The sequence below is a fragment of the Geotrypetes seraphini genome, chromosome 6, assembly GCF_902459505.1.
Source record: "Geotrypetes seraphini chromosome 6, aGeoSer1.1, whole genome shotgun sequence".
NCBI classification, from domain to species: domain Eukaryota; kingdom Metazoa; phylum Chordata; class Amphibia; order Gymnophiona; family Dermophiidae; genus Geotrypetes; species Geotrypetes seraphini.
The window spans coordinates 234,904,559-234,924,270 of record NC_047089.1 but is presented as its reverse complement, the minus strand read 5'-3'; the positions used below and the strand labels follow the sequence as shown (position 1 = coordinate 234,924,270).

Below are 19,712 nucleotides of genomic sequence, written 5' to 3'. Positions count from 1 at the left end.
GCCTTCTTTTTCTGCCTTCCCACCACACTCGCCCCTCTACCAAACAGCGTGCAGCGCTCCAAGCATGCCATCAGTAGCTGACCTGGAAGCCTTCCCTCCAATGTCAGAGCTAACATCAGAGAGAAAGCTTCCGGGTCAGCCACATGCAGGGCCTGTGGTCCTGCGAAGAAGTGCGGCTGGAAGGCAGAGGCAGGAAGGAGGCAGCTGACCTGGTCAGCTCCGATATAGTCTTGCAGGAGGGGGGCACCAAAGTAGTTGAACCACAAAACGCATGCACATTGGACCAATGAAGGGAGTACGAACTTGGGATAAAGGAGAGCATGTATTGGGACATGGGAGAGGCACAAACTTGTGACAAAGGCTAGAAGGAGCACAACGTGGGACACAGAAGGAAGGGAGGAGGCTTGAACTTTGGACAGAAAAGAAAGAGAGGTAGGGGGCACGAACTTAGGACATAGGATGGAGAGAGGGAGGGAAAGATGCTCAGTGGGGGTGGAAATACAAAGGGAAAATTGTTGGGCATGAGTTTGTCAGTGAGAGTGAAAGAGAAGGAACACACAGGGAACAGAAGAAAGGGGAACATTTTTGGGTATAGGGAGGGAGAGGAATGAGGTAGAGATGTATGGGGAAGAGAAAGATGAAAGGGAGAAATGTTGGATATGGTGGTGGAGAGGGAACAGTGGGACTGATTGAAAGGGGTGCAAGAGGGAGGAATGTTGGACATAGAGATGGAGGGAATGGAGGGAAAGATGTGGCATGATGCTGGGGAGGGATGATAGAAGGAGAAATGTTTGGCATGGGGCTAGTGGGCAGGGGTGAAAGATGTTGCACATGATCTGGGCGATGAGAGAGGGAGAAATGTTAGATGTAATATAACATAACTTTATTCTTCTATACTGCCATAATCAAACAATTTCTAGGTGGTTTACACAAAAGAAGGCTGGACAATCAGTGCAATACAATACAAATAATTAAAATACAACAAATTTCTTAAATATGCTCAATGTAAAAGTTTGTTAACAGTAATATCCACATTTAGGAAATTAATTTATCAAACAACGCTGACTTAATTACTTTTCAAAATGCACCATAAGACAGCATAACTCCACCAATACAATTACCCCAACAGGACTGCTGCTTACTTGCTTGAAATGCAAGAGTCCTATCCAAAAAAGTCTTGTATCTGCAGCCAGTAATTTTTGGATAAGCAAATAGATTGGAATTCCTAGTCATCCTCGTTGGGCTGTATAATATGAAATTAGATAAAAGGTAAGTTGGGGCAAATCCCCACACCAGCTTAAAACAGATGCAAGAGAATTTGAATAGTACTCGTGCCTCCACCGGGAGCCAATGTAACAGTCGGTAGTAAGGACTACTATGGTAGGAGTACAGGGGGTGGGAGAGGTGCACCCTGGATTCCTCTCTCTCTTTCCCCATTCCCTTTGCAGCAAGGGAGGGAATGAGAGATAAAGAGATGGTGGACAGTGAGATAGGGAGGGAGACTTGTTGCACATGGGAGTAGAGGAGAGTGGAAGAAATGCTGTTCAGGAGTGGGAAAGGGAAAAAGAGGGAGATTGATCCAGGACAGAAGGGAGTGAGGATGTCGTACAAGAGAGAAAGGGGAGAGGGAGAAATGCTCTAGACCAGGGGTGCCCAATATGTCGATCATGATCGACCAGTCGATCGCTCAGGCAACCCCAGTCAATCACGAAGCCATGCGGTTTCCCTTCTGTGCTGTCCAGCTTTCTCTCTGGCCTCCCACGTATTCCTTTACCTAATTTTAGCAGGGAGCAGCCTGCAGAGAGGATCGCCAGTACTTTAGAGATCCTTGCAGGTTGCCATAGGCCTCAGGAACTGTCTTCCCTCTGCCGCGATCCTGCCTCTGATGTCAGAGGAGGGGCGGGAATGCGGCAGAGGGACGACAGCTCCTGAGGCCTATGGCAACTTGCAAGGATCGCTAAAGTACTGGCGATCCTCTCTGCAGGCTGCTCCCTGCTAAAATTAGGTAAAGGGATGTGCGGGAGGTCAGGGAGGAACACGTAGGCCTTCCCGGGAGGGGGTAGTCCTTCGAGGGGGGAAGAAAGACCTTCAGGGGTGGTGGTGCAGGCCTTCGGGGGGGATAGGCAGGCCTTCAGGGGTAGGGTGCAGGCCTTCAGGGGGGATGGTGCAGGCCTTCAGGGAGGATGGTGCATGCCTTCGGGGAAGGTGAGCTCTGGTGTAGAAGGGAGGGAGGGAGGGAAGGGGGGGTTCAAAGAGACGTGCATATGCTGGATTTTGGGGGGAAGAAATAATGGTCTAAGAACAGAGGAGTGGGAGAGAGATGGTGGACAATGGGATTTAGGGAGGGAAGGAACAGAAAGGGAGAGAAGATGGACACAAGGGATGGTGTACGGGGGGTAGAGATACTGGATAGCGGGTAGTTGGGAAAAAAAAGGGAGAGGTGGTTGGGAAGGAGGGAGAGATGCTGGATGAAAGGGTAGTTGAGAAAAGGTGGATCTGTGGATGGAGATGAAAAAAAGGAAAGATGCCAGACTTCCAGGGGAGGAAAGGGAAACGGAAGAGGAGGACAGAAATAGAAGGTGGATGGTTAGCACAGAGAAAGAAGAAAGAAGGAGACCCTGGCAAGCAAGTTATTATAAGACAACGAGAACCTGGGACCAACAAGATTTGAATATTGACCAGACAACAAAGGTAGTAAAAATGATTTTATTTTCAATTTTGTGATCAAAATGTGGCCGTTTTGAGAATTTATATCTGCTGTCTATATTTTGCACTATGGCCCCCTTTTACTAAACCGCAATAGCGTTTTTTAGCACAGGGAGCCTATGAGCATCGAGAGCAGTGCAGGGCATTCAGCACAGCTCCTTGCGCTAAAAAACGCTATCGCGTTTTAGTAAAAAGGGAGGGGGTATATTTGTCTATTTTTGTATAGTTGTTACTGAAGTGACATTGCATAAAGTCATTTGCCTTGATCTCTGAAAAAAAACAACCCCAGAATATAAATGATATTTAACATTTTCTCTGCGTACAGCAGGGATCTCAAATTCCCTCCTTGAGGGCCGCAATCCAGTCGGGTTTTCAGGATTTCCCCAATGAATATGCATTGAAAGCAGTGCATGCACATAGATCTCATGCATATTCATTGGAGAAATCCTGAAAAACCAACTGGATTGCGGCCCTCAAACCTTCCCCCCCCTTCTCAGTCCACTTGAATTTCACGACACTGTGATACTTATAAACTGTTATCTTATCGTAATTATTCGTTGTTATGTTCTAATACATGCGGCCCATTCCTAACAGGGCCTCTCGAACATCAACAACCAAAATGTACATCTTTTTTTTGTATAAACTGTTTATTCACAAGAGCATTGAAAGACACTCATAACATAAGAATCACAATTTTCAGTACAAGACCAAATTCCAACACCCCACATGAATCCCTAGAAACATTGAGAGTCCAGGCCTGTGTTCTGCTAGCCTGGAACTCCCCAAATCCCATCCCAAAAGCATCCCGCCCCCCCACCCCAACCCATCCCCCAACAAAAAAAAAAAAAAAAATCAATCCACTGGCAACACAGGAACTACTGACTTCCGCAATCGATTGACCACCTGGCTTTTGATCACTGGGGGCAAAGTATCCAAATAAGAGGCCCAAATGGACAGAAAAAGCTTGCTCCGCGATCTAGAAAACCGAGCGGACATGGACTCCCAGACCATTAAAAGATGAAATTTATTGCGCCAATACCAGATGATGGGGGGGGAGTCCCGAAGCCAATGATTAAGAATACATTTCTTCCCCACAATATAACCCTTACGAATAAGCAAACTGTCGCCCGCAGACAGCCCTCCCAGGTACCCATCCGCCAAAAATATAATCCCTTCAACCGACGAAGGGAGTGAATAACCCACCAAAGACTCCAAATAACACCGGACCTCCAACCAAAAGGTAGATATAGATGCACACAACCACACCCCATGCGCCAAAGAGTTAACACCCTGACGACATTTCAGGCAGATAGCGGTAGGGGCACACCCAAAATAATAGGCCCGTTGCTGAGATACATAACCCCGATGAAGAACCCGAAATTGACATTCCTGAAGCTCAGCGCTCTGCACCACCCGAGGAATCAGTCTCACCAAAGGAGCAAAAGACGCCACCCGCAAACGACAGCCCAGGTCCTGGGCCCATAAAGACAAGAGCCGCTGGTAATCCCGCCGAGGCTGCAAAGCCACCAATCTACGATGATATTGTGAAATAGAAAGCCAATCCCACTGAGCATCAAAGAAAAAGTCCTGCAGCGTGACAGCAAACGACTGATTCAAGAAGTCCCTGGGCAAGGAGGCTGCATAGTGAGAAAGTTGCATATAAGCAAACCGATCCGTCGTACCCAAGGACCAGGACGCCTGGAGAGCCAAAAAGGGCACAGCCGTGCCATCCAGCTGCAGAAACTGCTCCAAAGAGCGTAGCCCTTTCCGCGCCCAACGTTTAAAAACAACATTGTCCTGTCCAGGACTAAAGGCCGCATTGCCCACTATGGGCAGCAAAACAGAGCTAAAAGACGAATGGCCCCAAAACTGACAAACACATCTCCAAGCCCGACGAAGCGGCTCCACCAAGCAACTACGGGCCCCAGGGCCCAACCTCACCCTCCCATCCCAATGTAAAAGATAAGGCAGAGCCCACGGAAAAAAATAATCCGCCTCCAACTCCCGATCGGTATACTGAGAGCTAAGAAAAAGCCAATCCCGGACATGCCTAAGCAAACAGGCCAAATTATACAGATGAACCGAAGGAAGACCCAAACCACCCAGTGCCCAGGACCCTTGAAGAAAAGAACGATGCAGTTTACCTTTCTTGCCCCCCCAACAAAACGACACCACCATGCGCAGGAGACTCAGGAGATCCTTTTTCAAAAGGAACAAAGGAAGCGTTTGCAAGACATATAACCATTTGGGGAAGATGATCATCCGAAAGAGGTGAACACGTCCCATTAAGGAAAGAGGAAGATTCATCCAGCGACGCAAAAGTCCCTTAGTCTCCTGCAACAAACGATCTACATTCAAACGGTACAACACAGAGACATCCATAGATAGCAGAATACCAAGGTACCGAAAAGAGTGATCCGCCCAGCGCAAAGGAAAATCCGGTCCCCAATCCACCCGCAACGAGTCTGGAAACGCCAAAGCCTCCGACTTCTGCTGATTCAAACGGAACCCAGAAAAATCCCCATACTCGCGAAAACACTCCAGGAGGGCATTAAGGGAGGCCCGAGGATCCGTCAAATAGACCAAAAGGTCATCAGCAAAAGCCGCCAGTTTAAAATGATGAGCCCCCACGACCAGTCCCATGATGTCCGGGTTACTCTGAACATCCCGAATAAGAGGATCTAAGGTCAGTATAAATAACAATGGCGAAAGGGGGCAGCCCTGGCGAGTGCCCCTACAGATTGGGAAAGGATCGGAAAGAGTGTCATTAGCCCACACACAGGCCACCGGGTCTGCATAAAGAGTCCGCACCGCCTGAATAAACCAAGGGCCAAGACCATACACTCGCAAGACCTCAAATAAAAAGCCCCAATCCACCTGGTCAAAAGCCTTCTCGGCGTCAAAGCTGATTATCAAAGAAGGCACCTGATCCAGTGTAGTCCGTTCCAGAGCCGCCAAAATACGGCGCACATTTTTAGCAATCGCACGGCCCTTCACAAAACCAACCTGCTGATCTGAAATAAGACTCGGGAGTACCAAGGCCAGACGGGTAGCCAAAACTTTAGCGAAAAGCTTAGCCTCAAAGTTCAGCAAAGAAATCGGTCTGTACGACTCGGGTTTACTCGGGTCCTTCCCAGGTTTCAACAAAACAATGAGCTGGGCTACATTCAAGTGGCGAGGAAGCGCCCCCAACCCAACCGCCTCATTAAACACCAAAGCCAACAAAGGCGCCACCTCAGCTTGCAAAATCTTATAAAACTCACTACGCAGACCATCCGGGCCGGGAGACTTACCCAGCGCGCTAGACTGGATCGCCCGTTCGATCTCCTCAGCTGTAAACACAGCCTCCAACTGCGCCTGAGAGGAAGCCGAAAGAGTCGGGAGATCCCGACCATCTAAATAAACCGCCCCATCAAGCGGAGGGTCGGGGGGAGCAGAATATAGGTGCTCAAAAAAATCCCGCAAAACCCTGTTAATGTCCCTATCATTGTGCACTACCTCCGATTTCCGTGTCTGAAGAGACGCAATACGAGTGCTACCCCTCTGCTGCCGAACCAACTTTGCAAGAAGTTTGCTACTCTTATTTGCAAAACGATAAAGATGAAACCGATAATGCTCCATAGACCGGCTAGCGTGTTGATGTAACAGGGAATTAAGCGAACACTGGGCCTCCAACAATCGAGCATGATCCGGAAGAGCCCCAGTAATGCCATAGCGGCGACGGAGAGAAGAGACCAAGCGCTCCAGCCTAAGCAGCTCTCGCTGTCTCGCTTTACGCTGAAAACTGACATAAGAAATAATCTCACCCCGAAGGACAGCCTTCGCCGTTTCCCACGCCAACGAAGGGGTGGCAAAATGAGCCGCATTGGTGTCCTGAAAAAAGCGCCACCGGGCTACCAGATGTGCATGAAAGTTGCTGTCTCGATAAAGATGGCTAGGAAAGCGCCAGCCACGAGGGGTCCCGGGCGTCCGAGATAACTGCCAGACAATCGCCACCCACGCATGGTCAGAGACCTCTATAGGCCCCAACTGAGAAAGCAATGTTACTTACCGTAACAGTTGTTATCCAGGGACAGCAGGCAGCTATTCTCACTAGTGGGTGATGTCATCAGACAGAGCCCCGGTACGGACGTCTCACAAGCACGTGTTGCTTGTAGAAACTTAAAGTTTCTAGATGCCCGCACCTTCCTACCCGGAGATCCGGGCGTGTCTCCTCAGTTCAGGTAGCTAGCCTGAGAAGCCAACCCAGGGGAGGTGGGTGGGACGTGAGAATAGCTGCCTGCTGTCCCTGGATAACAACTGTTACGGTAAGTAACATTGCTTTATCCCAGGACAAGCAGGCAGGTATTCTCACTAGTGGGTGACCTCCAAGCTAACCTCAGTGGGATGGAGGGGGAGTTGGCAACTTAAGAGAATAAATTTTTCAATACTGTTTGGCCAAACTGTCCATCCCGTCTGGAGAGGGTATCCAGACAATAATGTGAGGTGAATGTGTGAACCGAGGACCAGGTGGCAGCCTTACAAATTTCCTCGATTGGTGTTGATCTGAGGAATGCTACTGAGGCTGCCATTGCTCTGACCTTATGGGCTGTGACCTTACAAGGAAGTGATAATCCAGCCTGGGCATAGCAGAAAGAGATACAAGCCGCCATCCAATTAGAGATGGTGCGCTTTGATACGGGTCTTCCCAACTTGTTAGGATCGAAGGAGACAAAAAGTTGAGGAGTGGTTCTGTGTGGCTTGGTGCGATCCAGGTAGAAAGCCAAGGCACGTTTACAGTCTAGAGTGTGAAGGGCCGATTCTCCGTGGTGAGAATGGGGCTTAGGGAAGAATACTGGAAGTACAATGGATTGGTTGAGATGAAATTCGGAGACCACCTTAGGCAGGAATTTCGGGTGAGTGCGGAGGACCACCTTGTCATGATGGAATACTGTGAATGGTGGATCCGCCATCAATGCCTGGAGTTCGCTGACTCTGCGAGCGGACGTAAGGGCTACAAGAAAAAGCACTTTCCAGGTGAGATACTTAAGAGGGGCCCTGTTGAGTGGTTCAAACGGGGGCTTCATGAGATGGGAAAGGACTACATTGAGGTCCCAAACTACTGGGGGTGGTTTGAGAGGAGGGTTAACATGGAAGAGTCCTTTCATAAATCTGGCGACCACCGGATGGGCCGAGAGGGGTTTCCCTTGTAGGGGCTGGTGGAACGCCGCAATAGCGCTCAGGTGGACTCGTATGGATGTGGACTTGAGCCCAGATTGAGATAGGTGTAGGAGATAGTCCAGCACGGAGGATAAGGAAGCTCGCTGAGGTTCCTTTGACTTAGAAACACAGCATGAGGAGAATCTGGTCCATTTCTGGGAGTAGCATTGTCGAGTGGCGGGCTTCCTGGAGGCTTCTAAGACCTCCCTCACTTCTTGTGAGAATTGGTTGTGAGAATTGGTGAGGGGTTACGTTGAGAGGAACCAAGCTGTCAGGTGGAGAGACTGCAGGTTGGGATGAAGTAGTGATCCTTGATGTTGAGTAAGTAGTGAAGGAAACACTGGAAGTGGTACTGGTTCCCTGCTGCTGAGTTGAAGTAGGAGGGAGAACCAAGGTTGTCTGGGCCACCGAGGAGCTATTAGAATCATGGTGGCCCGTTCGAGTTTCAGCTTGACCAGAGTCTTCTGGATCAGCGGGAATGGTGGGAACGCATATAGAAATCGTTTCCCCCAGTTCAGTAGAAAAGCATCTGCCTCGAGGCGATGAGGAGTGTAGATCCTGGAGCAAAACTGAGGCAGTTTGGAGTTGTGGGGAGCCGCAAAGAGGTCTATCTGAGGCGTCCCCCATTGCGTGAAGATTTGGTGAAGGGGGCTGGAATGGAGGGTCCATTCGTGCGGTTGTAGCAGACGGCTTAGTTTGTCTGCTAAGACGTTGTTCTCCCCCTGGATGTATACTGCTCTGAGTAGGGCGTTGTGGCGCACCGCCCAGTCCCAGACTCGTAGAGCTTCCTGGCAAAGGAGGGCCGAGCCCGTGCCTCCTTGCTTGTTGATATAATACATGGCGGCCTGATTGTCTGTGCGAATGAGGATTACCATGTCGTGAAGTAGGTGTTGGAAAGCTTGGAGCGCATTGAAGATGGCTCTGAGTTCCAGTAGATTGATTTGGTGTAGTCTTTCCGCACTGGTCCAGAATCCTTGGGTGCGGAGACCCTCCAGGTGGGCCCCCCATGCATAATTCGACGAATCGGTTGTGAGAACTTTCTGATGGGGGGGAGAGTGCATCAGCAAACCTCTGGATAGATTCGAAGAGGTCATCCACCAAAGTAGAGACTGCCGAAGAGCAGGTGTGACTAAGATGTGTTTGGATAGTGGATCGGACGTCTGATTCCACTGTGATGCCAGGGTCCACTGGGGGATCCTGAGGTGGAGTCTGGCAAAGGGTGTCACATGTACTGTGGAGGCCATATGGCCCAGGAGCACCATCAGTTGTCTTGCCGGTAGGGTTTGGCGAGTAGACACCGACTGGCAGAGATGAAGAAGAGACTCCATGCGTTGCAGAGGCAGGAATGCTCGGAGTCGGGTGGTGTCCAGGACCGCTCCGATGAAGGGGAGGGACTGGGTGGGTTGTAGATGAGACTTGGAAAAGTTGATCTCGAAGCCCAAATTCTGGAGGAAGTAGGTTGTAGCCAAGGCCGCCGAAGTGACCTCTGGGGCTGACGGGGCCTTGATGAGCCAGTCGTCGAGGTATGGGAACACTTGTAGACCCCTGTCCCGGAGTGCTGCGGCCACTACCACCAGGCACTTTGTGAAGACTCTGGGGGACGAAGATAGGCCGAATGGTAGCACTCGATACTGTAGGTGCAGATTTCCCACCCGAAATCTGAGGAACTTTCGGGAGGCCGGGTGAATGGGGATGTGAGTGTAGGCCTCCTTGAGATCCAGGGAGCATAACCAGTCGTTCTGCTCGAGGAGGGGGTATAGAGAAGCCAAAGTCAACATGCGAAACTTCTCTTTGACCAGGAACTTGTTGAGGGCCCGAAGGTCTAAAATGGGTCGCAGGTCGCCCGTTTTCTTCGGGACGAGGAAGTACCGGGAGTAAAACCCTCGGTTCAATTGGTCTGACGGGACCGGCTCGACAGCCCGAAGCTGAAGTAAGGTTTGGACTTCCTGAAGAAGAAGGGTGGTCTGCGTCGAGCTTGAAGGATACTCTCTTGGAGGATGGTCCGGGGGGACCCGGTGGAATTGAAGAGAGTATCCTTCTCTTATGATGGTGAGGACCCATAGGTCCGTGGTTATGGCCTCCCATCGATGGTAGAAAAGATGGAGGCGGCCCCCTATGGGAGAGGCCGAGGTTATGCTCCCGGGAGGGGCGTCAAAAGGGCTGGGGAGCCTTAGGTACAGCCGGTGGCTGAGGTTTTTGCTGAGACTTCTGGGGAGGTTGTCTCTTCGCAGGCTGTCTCGCAGCAGGCGTTTGTCTGGGCATGTAACGCCGCTGGTAAATCAGGGGTGGCCTGGCAGGTCGAGACTGTTGAGGTTTGGGTTTGGGCCGCAGGATGGATTGAAAAGATTTTTCATGATCCGACAGCTTCTTGGTAACAGTTTCGATAGACTCATCGAACAGGTCAGCTCCAGCACATGGTACGTTGGCGAGTCTGTCCTGGAGGTTGGGATCCATATCGATTGTACGGAGCCATGCCAGGCGACGCATAGCTACCGCGCTTGCGGCGGCGCGTGCCGAGAGTTCGAATGCATCGAAGGAGGATTGCATCAGCTGGAGGCGTAATTGGGAAAGGGAGGCTACCACTTCCTCGAACTCGAATCGAGCTTGGTGGTCTATGAACGGAGTGAACTTGCGGAGTACCGGCAAGAAGAACTCCAGATAGGAAGAGAAAAAGAAATTGTAGTTTAGCACCCGTGACGCCATCATGGAGTTTTGGTAGAATTTTCTACCAAATTTGTCCATTGTTCTCCCCTCTCGGCCCGGCGGTACAGAGGCGTAGACCTGGGAGGGATGAGAGCGTTTAAGGGAGGACTCGACCAGTAGGGATTGGTGGGAGAGTTGAGGGCCCTCAAACCCTTTATGGTGCACGATGCGGTATCGAGCATCGAGTTTGCTGGGGATCGCCGGTATGGAATACGGTGTTTCGAAGCACTGCATGAAGGTCTGGTCCAGTAATTTATGCAAGGGGAGCCGAAGCGACTCCGTTGGAGGGTTAGGTAAATGCATGGTGTCCAGATACTCTTTGGAGTATCGGGAGCCCGTGTCAAGGGTCACGTCCAGATCATCCGCCATTTGTCGGAGGAATGATGAGAAGGACAATTGTTCCGCCAGCGTCGGTCTGTGGGACGGGCTGGAGGAGGAGGAGGCCTCCAGGTCCATGGACATCGGGGAGTGGCAAGGAGAATCGGGCACCGATGTCTCCTCGTACTCCGGGCCCCCCGGGGGGGACACCTCTGATGAGGAGTATCCCCTACGTTGCAGTTTTTTCTGCGGTGACACCTCCGAATGGCGTGAGGAGTGCCAGGATGAGTGTCTCGATCGGTGCCCGTCTCGGTGGCGGGACGGGGATCGGGATCGTCTGTGCATCGCATGGTCTCCCGAGGCCCCCAAGTGGATAGGGCTGGAAGCGGTGGATCGCAACTGGGTTTGCGATGCGGGTTCTTGCGATGCTACCCAAGTCTGGTAAGGAGTACGGAAGAACTCTTCCTGACTATGCCCAGGGCTTCGAGTATCGATCGGAGGTCTGGTCCCATGTTGGCGCGGAGGCGTAATGGGTTCTAATGGCGGCATATCGGTAAGCGAGGCTTGCCGCGTGGGCATCGCCGCCCTCCCCCGTTCGTCCTCGTCGGTTGTCGAGGTCGAACGGTGTGGGGGAGGGGGAGGGGGCGGGCCGCCCCTTTGGACCGGTACCGGGAGGTCACCCTGTATGGCAGCGATGAGCCCGGGTCCGATGGTCTGCATGAGCTCAACGAATTGAGCTTCCAGCACGGACCGTAGCGAAGCCGATAAGGAGGGATCCGCACCGAAAGGGGGTCCTCCTGCACGGACATCGCGCTCCTTCGAGGCCGAGTGCTTCTGCTTAGTAGCTTTCGGCACTTTGATGACCATTGGTGGCACTGTGGAAGGAAGAGGTACCTGAACCGAGGAGACTGGGGCAGGCACCGACGTCGAGCTCGTGGATGGTGTCGGGGTGAGCGATGCCGGTTTCACCACACTCGATGCAGGAGGGGTCGATACCGGTTTAGCCCGAACCGGGGAGGTATCAGATGAAGTGGAGGCTGAGGGATCCTTAGCTGCGTCCATCTTAAACATCGATTCCCACAATAGGCAACGCCGCTTGAATGAGCGTGCCGTAAGGGTAGAGCAAGGCCTGCACGATTTCGGGATGTGGTCAGGGCCCAAACACTGCAAACAGCGCCAGTGAGGGTCCGTGAGTGAAATCGCGCGTTGGCACTTGCTGCACTTTTTAAACCCGGTGATTGGCCGGGACATAGGCCGGAAAATCTCCGCCGCGAGGTCGAAGCCAGTGGGCCTGAGCCACGTGGCCGGCCCGTTCGACCCGCCGGAGGAAATAATCTTCTTCTTTTTTTTTTTTTAACTGAAAAAGAAAAGTACTGTTAACTGTAATTAAAAGAAAGCGAAAACGCGGACAAGGAAGGCAAATTTAACTGAATTCAGCTAGCGCATGATGAAGTTGAACTTCTCAGCTCCGCGGAAAAGAAAGAACTGAGGAGACACGCCCGGATCTCCGGGTAGGAAGGCACCGGCGCATGCGCGGTGCGGGCATCTAGAAACTTTAAGTTTCTACAAGCAACACGTGCTTGTGAGACGTCCGTACCGGGGCTCTGTCTGATGACATCACCCACTAGTGAGAATACCTGCCTGCTTGTCCTGGGATAATCTACGATCTCCGAAAACAAAGAGCGGGAACAAAGAATATAGTCTATACGGGATAAAGAAGCATGGGCCCGCGAAACATGAGTAAAATCTTTCTCCAGGGGATGTAAAACTCTCCAGGCATCCACCAAGTCGAGGGAGGCACAAAGGATTGCAATTCCAGTAGCAGCTTTCCGAGATTCCCTCCCCACCCCAGTCGAGCGATCCCAAAGAGGATCCGCCACCTCGTTGAAATCACCCCCTACCACCAGAGGAACATTGTCATAGACCGACAAAAGATCCGCTAAGTGATGAAAAAATCCCGCACCCGGGCTATTGGGGGCATAAAGATTGCAAAGAATATAAGGTTTAGAGTTCAAACTGACCGAGGCAATCACATACCTACCCTCCGGGTCCTTAAGGACATCCTTAACAATCAACTGAAGATGTTTACCCACAAGAATAGCCACCCCAGCCTTCTTACCCAAAGCAGGAGAGTCCAGGACATCCCCCACCCACCAAGTCCTCAATTTGGCATGTTCCGCAGCTGTCAAATGTGTTTCCTGCAGAATGGCCACGTCCGCCCGGTTCCTCCGAAGCTGTCGAAGCACCTTCTGTCTCTTTATAGGGGAATGAATGCCCCCCACATTCCAAGATAATAGCTTAAGGGACATAAAAGTGAAACAAAATGAACCAACAAGGAATCAAAAAATTCAAAAGCCCAGGAAGAGGCGTCCCAGCAAGCCCCCCTCCTAAGGCCATACCCATGCGGAAGCCAGTGCCAGCAGTCACCCCGGATCGAGAGAAACAACGCTGCCCCCCCAACCCTCCCCGCCCCCCCAAAACCAGCCCTCCCCCACCCCCCTCCAAACCAATCCAAACCCTAAACCCCAACCCACCTACTCCAACCCCACCAAGTCCTTCCTGCCCCCCCCACCCCATCCCTTCCGGTCCCCGAAGGAAACCAATCACTACAGACGCCCCCTCCCCAGAATCCCCCCGAAAACAACAAAATGGACTAGGCAGACCCCCAAAAGGCTAAACAGACAGAGTTAGAACCCACACCACAAACCCAGGACACCAGATCATACCACAATGTCCCGGCTGGACACCACCACCCAGATGACCCCACACCCAGCACCCACCCACCCCAAGAACAGCCCCCAAAGGATTCAAACAACAAACCCCTAAAACATGAGCTCAACTAGAACCAGAGAACCCCATCCCGACACCACCCCTCCTCCCTCCAGCCCAGCATAACACACAAACAGCCTACCACACCTCCCCAAACACGCACATCACGCCTGTCAGCAATCTCAACCACAGCCATTCCAGAAGGCAAACCAGTATCACCGGCCCTCAGGGCAACCCTAGCCGTACGGGAATGAAAAGGGACCCTGGGCCATCTCTGGCAGCAGAAAATCCCCACAGGCACAGCTCAAAGCAACAGAGCAGAAGAAAACCACAGTCAAAAAGAGCCGGACAAGTCCCGCTAAGGTCCAAACGGAAATCCAATATAGAGTCCAGGGTCTCAGCTGAGCCCGAAAGAGCGGCCCCAGGGACAGGCACTCATCAGGCCGGACCAGCAGTCGACGAAATCACTCCAGCAGCACTGGTAGAAGGCAGGTCCGCATTCCACGCGTCCAGCAGGTTCTGCGCCTCCGCTGCAGTAGAACAAAACTGAGTAGTACCATTATGATGAACCCGCAACCGCGCGGGGTAGAGAAGGGCGAAGCGAATGTGGCGGGCAGCCAAGGTAGAACACACCGGTGCAAAAGCTCGCCGTTGCTGGGCCACTTTGGTGGAATAATCCTGGAAGCAAAGCACCTTGCTGTTTTGATAGGTGAGAGCGCGTTCCCCCCGAGCCGCCTGAAGAATAGGCTGTTTGTGAGCATAGTTCAAGATCTTCGCTATCACCACTCGCGGCCGGGCCTGATGAGCAGAGCGGAGGCCCAGGCGATGCGCCCTCTCAATACGAAGAGGGCCCAGGTCAGCAGGGAAGATGACGGAGGTAGCCAGCCAGGTTTCCAGCTCGCCCCTCAAGTCCCACTCCGAGACAGCTTCTGGGAATCCAATAAATCTCAAATTGGACCGGCGAGATCTGTTTTCCAGGTCCTCAATGCGGTCCTCGAGGGCAGAGAGAAGGCGCTGATGTCTGGTCTGGGCATCCTCCACATGCTGCAGCTGATCTTCCACAGCCCCCACCCGCTGCCTGAACGCTATCACCTCTTGGCCCATAGAGTCTAACGAGGCTTGGACCATAGCCAGCTTGTGGTCCAGAGGCAGAAGTTTCTGCTCTAAAACGAGCTCCATCGCTGCTGTCACTCCTGAGGTTATTTCGGCGATCCAGGCCGGCCCCCCCGTAGCGGCTCCAGGACTCGGCGGCGCCGCCATTTTAAGATCCCCTTGCCTGCCGCGGTCCTTATTCTGTCGGGCCGATTTCACCGACATGCCCCCCCGAAAAGACCCGGAACTCGCCCACTGGATCCGGAGGGGTGGAGGCACACACAGAGCCCAATCCAAAGGCTCGAAGAGCCGAAAAACTCCGGCGAATAGAGGGGACTCTGAGAAGGGCAGCGGGAGAGACACAGGCTAGCGTCTGTCCCGCGGCATGGCGTCACGTGATCCCAAAATGTACATCTTAAACTCTTGCTCAGCAAATTTGTATTTCTATTTTCCTGCTTTCTTAAAATCTCTGCTCACTGTATCTCCTCTGAATATCTGCTTACTGTAATTCATTGAATGTCCAGCTCTCATGATTATTGTATTATATTTCCTCTGAATATCTGCTTATTGTATTCCGCTGAATGTCTAGCTATCTTTATTGTAAACCGCCTAGAAGTCGCAAGATTGTGGCGGTATAGAAAAATAAAGTTATTATTATTATGAGATCCCTGGCGTACAGTGTGCTTTGTGTTTTTTAAAATTTTATTGTTGGTCGATCATTTTAACTTGGTCATTTTAAAAGTAGCTCGCAAGCCCCAAAAGTGTGGGCACCCCTGCTGTAGATCATGGTAGGAGGAACCAATTGACAGCAACAGAAGAATTTTCAGAGAAACTGGGACCAACTTGATGGAAAAAATAAATCTCCAGAAAACAAAGGTAAAAAAAAGGAATTTATTAACTGAAATATGTTAGCTTTGGGAAATGTATATCACAGATGTCTTTGTATTGTGTTCAAAAGAAATGCATTTCTGGTTTTTATTTCTCCAGTGCTGAAGTACTTGCTGACCCTCGCTGTGGCTGGTGGGGATCCACAAGTACCGCCAGCTGAGGACCTCCTCCAAAGACGGCCAGAACTCCTCTCCACCCAGCAAAGCAGTCACTGATAGCATCCATGAGCCACTGAGGTGCCAACATCTGTGGCTCAGGGATGCTACTGCTGCCTGCCAAGCTTGGGACCCCCAGCCACCTTCTGAGGAAGTCCTCAACTGATATATCTTGGGGAGTCTTCATCAGCTGGAGTATTTATATTTTATATTTACATTAGAGGACGGCGCCAGGGAGGAGAGCTGGGGTGGCCATATTGATTCGCAAGGGTTTCTTAGGTACAGTACAGGTGTTGCGACGTGACCCTCGGGGCCGGTACCTATTGGTGAAGGTGGAGGGACCTGGTGGGATGTTCAGACTGTTGGTGGGATATGGCCCAAATAGCTATCAACACGCCTTTTTTCAGAATCTGGTGAATATAAGTGTGCAGGATTTGGGCTGCCCACTAATTTTGGTGGGCGACTTAAATCAGGTACAAAATCCCGCTATGGACCGCTCTGGGTCGATGACTGACGCCAGGGTGAACCATACGAGGGGCATTCCCTATTTGTGTAGAGCTTTAGGGTTAGTGGACCCCTGGAGACTACTCCATCCCTCGGAACGGGATTATACGCACCAGTCTAGAGCTCACGGCTCTTTTTCTAGACTCGATTACATATTACTCTCTGAGACATTGTTTCCTAGGGTCTCGGAGGCCACGATAGGCCCTTTAGAAATATCGGATCACAACATGATCTGGATTGATGTGGCATTGGGTGGTCCGCGGGGTCAGGGGGCTGGATGGAGATTTCCCTCTTATTTGCATACAGATGCTCCTTTTCAGGAATTCTTAAAAGACAAATGGGAGGTTTACTGTACCCATAATGCCCAACATGTTGATCAACCAACTTTATTTTGGGATACGGCCAAGGCGGTATTGCGCGGAGATATAATCGCTTATGTCACTGCTAGAACCCGTCGCATTGCACATCGCATCATATTTCTGGAACGACAGGTGACATTGTTGAAACAGGATTTGTTGCGTGATCCCTCTGAGGCTCATGCCGAGGCATACAGGGCGGTGTTGGTGGAGCTTAATTCCCTAATCCACGAACGCACTAAGAAACTCCTGTTTTACCGTAAATTTCACTTTCATAAATATGGTAACAAGGCCGGGAAATTGCTAGCCTCTATAACAAAAAGTTGGAAAGGATCCAGATACATACCCATGATACAGGAGAGCTCGGGGAGGTTCCTAACTTCGTCAGCGGATATATCGGCTGGCTTTCGGAACTATTTTGAGGCCTTTTATGCTTCCCCCGGTCCTTACATGGGTCCTGATGTACAGGACTACCTGGCGGATGCAGGTATGCCTCGCTTGACGGCGGCCCAGATATCCAGATTGGACAGGCCATTGCATGTGCAGGAGGTGACACGGGCAATACAAAAATTGAGATCTTGTACTGCACCAGGACCGGATGGTTATTCACCCGAGTTCTATAAGATCTTATCCCCTTATATCGGCAAGCCTCTTTTAGATTATTATTTAACTATCCAAGAACAAGGGGCCTTCCCCCGTCATAGTAATGAAGCTCTGATTACATTGATCCCCAAACCATCTAAACCCCCGGAGGATATAGAATCCTATCGCCCAATATCATTACTAAATGTTGACATTAAAATTTTAGCCAGAGTCCTGGCGGATAGGTTGGCCCTTATTTTGCCATCAATAATAGTGCCCGAACAGGTGGGTTTTGTGCGGAATAGACATTCCACCATTAATGTCAGGCGCACACTCTTAGCGTTCTCCCGTGCACAACAGGACCGCCGCCCCGGATTACTCGTAGGGTTAGATGCGGCTAAGGCTTTTGATAAGGTTAACTGGCACTACCTATTTCAGGTTTTGCACTATATAGGGCTTCCCGAGGGCTTCCTCTCCTCTGTGCATGCCCTATACACGGGTCCAACGGCCTCAATTTTGGTCAATGGGGTGAGATCTTCTCCCTTCGCTATAGGGCGGGGGACAAGACAGGGCTGTCCATTATCTCCCTTACTGTTTCTGTTATATTTAGATCCGTTGCTGCGTACAATACAAAGGGATGATATCCTCCTGGGGTTACCTGAGGGCGCGTCGCAACTACGGGTGCTAGCCTTTGCGGATGACCTATTACTTGCCTTAGATAACCCCCACAGCTCCCTACCCAGAGCGTTGGAAATACTGGATGAATTTCACATTTATTCTGGCCTGGAACTAAATAAGCAAAAGTCTTTGGCACTCCCGACTCTTTTAGAAGTAAGGCACACTTGGCCTGGTGTTTTTCCATTACAATGGGCAACTTCTTCATTGAAGTATTTGGGAGTAATTATCCCCCAAAATTTGACTAGACTTTATTCAGCAAATATAACACCCCTGCTTCATCGAACCTTTAGTACATTGAAGGGCTGGCGGACATTTCCCATTTCCCTGTCTGGCCGCATTGCTCTCTATAATATGATGGTTGTGCCTCAATGGACATATGTACTTCAAATGCTCCCGATAATGTTAACCACATCTCACATTACACTTCATAGATCTCATTTATCTAAATATTTGTGGCAGGGTAAAAGAGCGAGGATTTCTCTAGCTAAGTTAGCGCTCCCGGTGGAGCGAGGGGGGTTGGGATTGCTATGTATATCTCGATTTAACCTTGCATGTCAATTACGTCATATCCATGACTGGTTCTGTACCTCTTCTGATTTTTCTATGCCTGAGATTGAATGTTTTTCTTTCCAACCATACCATTTTAGTTATCTTCTCCATGCTCCTCAGTTACCAGACTTACCTCAGCTGAAGTCCCATCCACTTCTGCCAGCGATGCGTACCGCCTGGAAGTTGTTGTGCAAGGACTTGCAGATTTCTCCGCATCACACCCCTTGCCTCCCTTTAGTAGGAAATGGAGACTTTCTGCCTGGCATGGATTCCGCTGTGTTCCGCCGTTGGTCTCAAGTGGGCTTACAATATGTGTCCCAGACTATACAGGATACTGGTTCGCCGATCTCCTTCAGTGACCTACAAATAAAGTTTCGACTACCATCTACAGACTGGTTTGCGTATCTCCAGCTTCAACATTATTTGCAGTTCTTGACGCCGGTGAGGTTGCAGGAGACTGTGCAAGACCGACTGCACGAAGCGATGGCTCTTACCGCTTCTGAGTCCATGTCCCTCAGCTTCTTCCACAAATGCCTGCAGAAACGGGCGGGTGAATTAGACTTTATCGCCTTGGCTCGGAGGTGGTCTGAGGATCTTCAGTTGCCCATTGCGGCTGCTGTGCTTCGCAGAGGCCTTCGCTTGGGAAGGGCCTCGACTGTGTCCTCGATTGAGAGGGAACGAAACTATAAATTTATACTACGAGCCTTCTGTACGCCCAAGAGGGCATATGTGATCGGGATCAGCGCGGACCACGGTTGCCGGAAATGTGCGGGTCCTCAGGCATCATTTGGACACATGTTTTGGTCTTGCCCCATGATATCTTCCTTTTGGATACAGTTGGTGTCTCTGGTGGCACGACTTTGGCGTTGCTCATGGAGACTTCACCCAGATTTCATTTTCTCGATGCAGGTTAGATTTCATCCGCCTAGACCGGGTTGTGCAGCATTCTTCCGGAAAACTGTGTTGCAGGGACGGAAATGTATCTTGTTGCAATGGCTTTCACCTCACTCTCCGACAATACCACAATGGAGAGCATTGATGTTACATCAAATGTTATTGGAACGTCGTGATGTGATGGACTTGTCGACTAAAGCTGGACGATTGTACACTCAGTGTTGGTACCCTTTTAGCACAACCTTTACACCTTATGTTCAAAACCGACTCTGGTGTACTTAATTGACTCCTTTTCCCTCCGTTTTGCTTTCTCTTTCTT

The 19,712-nt window shown here is 50.8% G+C and overlaps 1 protein-coding gene across 17 annotated transcripts in view; it reads right to left on the bottom strand.

The window, feature by feature from the left end:
• Positions 1–19,712, bottom strand: part of DYRK1A (dual specificity tyrosine phosphorylation regulated kinase 1A) — a 684,276-nt gene that overhangs the window by 32,790 nt on the left and 631,774 nt on the right. The gene's annotated exons all lie outside the window — the stretch shown is intronic.